A 4,908-nucleotide genomic window follows, 5' to 3' on the forward strand; every position below is an offset into this window, starting at 1 on the left:
GGTAGTGACGGCTTGAGAATGATGTGGGGCGAATCATGAGAGTTACTTCTCTGGGTTCGGGGATCTTGTGATCTGCACGTGTAACTGGTAGATCATGACTTTCTTCCAGCTGATTTTCATCATCGTTCATTACTATGCCGAACAACTTGCTATAGTACCTGGCTGATATGATGTTTTTATCTGTTGCTGAATCAAGTAAAGCTGTCATGCGTACATCATAGTCATATTTACAATCTATTTCTTCTGGCATACAACCAGAGCAATGAAGGTACAATTTTCTTTCTTCCTCTTTTGCTGGTGTAATGTTATCTCCTACTTGATCTTTAGGCTCATTGGGAACTATTTCTGCTGTGGCAGCTGTGATTCCACTGAGGTTACAATCTCTAGATGATTCCTCAGCATTGGCTTTAGCCCAGTCTTCATATGTTTGCCTGAAGACACCACTAGGTCTCACCTTACCACTATGGTATAATTCCATCATAGCTGGCCTTCCAGGACATAAGTGTCGAGAATGGTATAACTCTTTACCATATGTCTTATAACAGCTTGTACAGAAAGCTGATGTCAATACAGTTGGGTATAATCGCCCTGTATCATCACATAATAATCTACATCCATCAGATATGTCGTGAGAATATTGTCCACATGCTACACAGTAGCGTCCAGGTGATAACCTATAAGAAGCCTGATAATCCCGTTTGGTATTCCTCTGAGAATGCCTGTCCCTGTTATCCCTGTGATGAGGTTTGGGATTGGGTGACTTTGTAGCCATTTCTTTAACGGTGGATTTTCGTCTATGATAATTTGAGATGGCCTCTATTTTGGCAATTTGTCTGTCTCTGTAGTTAGCTCTTCTCTCTTTAGATTTCGAAGTGTTGGTGTTGTGGGTTCTCTTGTGTTCTACACTCGTTGTACAGTTTGTGCAGAGAATCCTTCCAACTTCAAGTGAACCACTCGTGTTAGGTCTACCAAGTTGTATTGTGTTCAGTTTCTGTGAGAGTAGAAGTTCTTCTGCTGGTTCTGCTACTTTTGTCCGCCTGCGGGAAACAGTTTTCCACGAGTCTGGTAAGTTAGCTTGAGTTGATAGTGAGGCCAGAGATATCGCATTCAATTCAGGGCTCATATTCCTCTTGTCAATTTGTTCTGACTCTTCTAAATTGGATATTTGTATTTCCTCATAAGCATCGGAGTCTCTAATGTCTGTATTAGCTGAAGGGGTGTTCATACCAGGTGTTGTCGAGCGTCCCCGACAAGGAGTGGTTTCCTTACCAGCTTCATCATCCTGCTGGCCTTGCTTGCGGGCAGATGACATGATAATAGTTGTAAAGTCTTAGAACTAATTGTAAGTTCTTTTAGATGCCAGTGGAATGTTGTACTATTTTTATGATAAAAATAGCGGAAGTTCGAGAGGATTACAAATAATGGGTATAGTTTAAAACAATCAAGAATCTGTTTAAGTTAACAATTCTTTGCTTTAACTTGTGTTTAGCTATAGATGGGTATGATATATGCTTCACCTATAGTTGTTTCTACGTCGTATATACGTACGTGTGAGCTTTTGATTGATATTCTAAAGATGTGCGCTAATGCACCCTTATCCTTAATTAGGCTCAACTGTAGAAACACTCCTACTTAACTTTTATATAGTTTTATTTATGGAGTCAATTTGAGCTAGTTAGCTATTCAAATTGGTTATTAAATTAAGTAGTGTTTGCAGCGGAGTTAATTTGGGTATGCTTATATACTATCACAAATTAACTTTTAGTTTGCTCAGGAGTCGACTTTCCTAGCAAATTATGGTTGTCGAGAAAAGAAACAGCAATTTATAATCCTTGTTGAACTCTTACTTCACTCCAAGGATATGTGTTTATAGCTTACAATCTACTTATTCCTGTAAGGCTATTATGAATATAACTTACTAAGGTTCACTCCCAAAGGATCGTCTATATTCTAATAATATTGCAACAATTTTGCCTGAATGTCAAAGATCTCGCCACCTCTTACTTATAGTTGTATTAGGGGTTTCCTTCCAATCCTATAACGTAATTTGCGCAAAATTGGGGCTTCACTTATGACTTCAATTCTTATAACTGTAGTGGGATATACAATTTAGATATACCTATATTTATATATGTAAAGATTGTTTTCAAAATTATCTGACCGGATGTAATCTAATTATAATTAGTAGTATTACAATATTCAAGTGCAAGTTTACTCTGAGGAAGTGTGAGATCCTACACTAGGTGGCCAACCTATAATGTGGAGGTTGTCAATCAAACTTCAAAGGAGCCTATCAACTTTGAATTAAGCAATACTTATACTTTTTTTTCTGAAAACTAATCTGACTGATCTTAGTGCACTTTTTTTTTTTTTTTTAACTTATCTAAAAGTAATTTGTTAGGTTATAAAAATTCTGGGCTATATGTAGACACACTTTTATGTTACTTGGTTATAGTCTATGTGCTAGTAAGCCTAAGTAAACATACGTTTCTCGATATAAAATTTTATGATTCCGGATATTTAAAGACAGTAGGGTACTTTTCCGTAGTACTTCTGCTACTTCTTTTAGAGACGTCCTACTCTCCCAAGGTAGGCTGCTGCAACCTCCTGCTGCGTTTGGTGTATAGAACTTTGTCTCTTAAAGTGTGCTACTCAGTACATATAGGGCCTATATTGTTGACTATACTTTTATATCACTAATGGTCACTATCACTAGTAATTAACTTGTCTTCACTTTCACTGCTGAATCCTGGTGGTACATGAAATAGAAATGTTAGCATTAGCAAAGCAAGTAAAAATTTAGTTTTCATGTCCTACTTATTGTTGAGTGAACTGTTTATTGTATTTATGTGCGTGTTTGTAAGGAATCATACAAAAAAAATTTTTTCTAAGTTAAGATTGAATTAAAACTTTCTAAGTCAAAATAAAATAGAATCACTCTAAGTCCAAAGTTGGAAAATTTTGACTAAGTCCAAAAAGTTTCTAATGGAATTATTCTAAGTATAAAATCAATAAATTTTGGCTTGGAAAAAAAAATCTAAAAATATCTTAAGTACAAAAATTAGCAAATTTTTTTTTTATTGAAATTATACTAAGTACAAAGTTAGTGAATTTTCTACTAACTCCATAACCTTTCAATGAAATTATGCTAAGTACAAAATTAGTGAATTTTGACTAAGTCCATAACCTTTCAATGAAATTATGCTAAGTACAAAATTGGTGAATTTTTCTTGAGACAAAAGAAATAGAATTACTCTAAGTCCAGACGTGGAATATTTTGTCCGAGATGAAATTTCCTAACAGTTCATTCACAACACTACTTTAGAGATTGCCTATAAGTCAAAAGAAATAGAAACACTCTAGGTCCACTGTTGGAATATTTTGACTAAATGCAAATCTCGCTAAGTTAAGGATTTTAAAATTATAAAGTATTAGAGTGTTAGAATTATCCTTCACCAAAAGAAATAGAATCTCTCTAAGTCCATAATTGGAATATTTTGGCTAAGACAAAAATACTCTAAGACAAAATTTTCTTTTAAGTGTGGAAAGTGAAATTTATTAATCTAGTTGGAAAAATCGTAATTATTACAAGTCCGAATTTTGGTAAATTTCCAACCAAGTTCCCAATTTCATAAAAATTACTATAAGTCCAGAAATTCGAGATTCTCTCTGTAACAGAAGAAATAGAAACGGTGCTAAGTCCAAAAGTGGAATATTTTGCTCAGAGTCTCAGGAAGTCTCTGGAGTTATTTCTCTGATTGCATACAGCAATTTGTCTACACTTATATCATTCCAACCGATCGATGTTGAGAATATCCTTGAGACTTTGAAATATTTTGTTTAACTCAAAATTTTAGAGGCGATAGTTATTTTGATACATCCGCGTATAAATCAGAATTGCATTAAGAATATAAGTCCTAGGCATGTATAAGTAAGTGCAAATCTCAGAAAATCGGTTCTAACGGCACCAAAGTATTAGTACAGTTTAACTTGAGTATAAATGCTACAAGTTTGTAATAATCTTTTGGCCCTTTACTACGACTCAAGAGTACTAACTGCTTTCGGCATATTGTTTCAGAAACATGGCTCCAAAGACAATATGTATCCCAACTAACAGCGTTTCCCGTGTTCTATAGGATTTGCTCCTAAGTTTTCATTTAATAAGGCAGTTCAAAATGGTCCTTTACAAATAGTATTTTGATAGCTTATAAATGAAAAGTTACTCCATGCTTGATTCTTAATAAGTTCTGGTTTAAATATCAAAGATTCAAGTATTTCAACACTTAGAGACTTTTCGAATAAGTAAAAATCATACTAAGTCCGAAGATTTATATATATACTCCGCCACCTAGCACAACTCCTAAATTTCAAAATTCTGACTAAGTCCAGAAATCAAAATTTTGCGCATAGCTCAATCATAGATTATTCCAAATCAAGTGTTTTACTAAAGAGAGGCGGACATGGAGGTGCCGGTGTGCTGGTATTCTCTAGGGCCTCTAGAGTGTCAACCAGTGCGAGTGTCCTTATAGGGCGGCGACCAATGGCCACAAATATGCTAGCATTCTCTAGGGCCTCTAGAGTGTCAGCTAGTGCAACTGCTCGTACACGAGGCTCTCAATTGCATTTGTGTCGTGCCTTTCAGTCCCTATCTCTTCAAACGCCTCATAGTCCTAACCTTGCTCTCAAATAGTATCACAGGTTTTGGTAAATCCGATTTTGCCATAGCTACAATTATTCGATTTTGGTAAAAATACCTGCCTTAGGCGGTTCGGGTACGGTAAGGAAAAAAAAGAAAAAAAATTTATGAAGTAAAATTTTTCTAAGATACAACCGGTAAGTTGCACCATTGTGTGTGCGAATGGGGCGTTTGTCCATATTTAGGTATGGAGACCGCTCTTCTATGAGTAC

This window comes from Acartia tonsa, chromosome 6, assembly GCF_053477335.1.
Source record: "Acartia tonsa isolate MP-2025a chromosome 6, ASM5347733v1, whole genome shotgun sequence".
NCBI lineage: Eukaryota > Metazoa > Arthropoda > Copepoda > Calanoida > Acartiidae > Acartia > Acartia tonsa.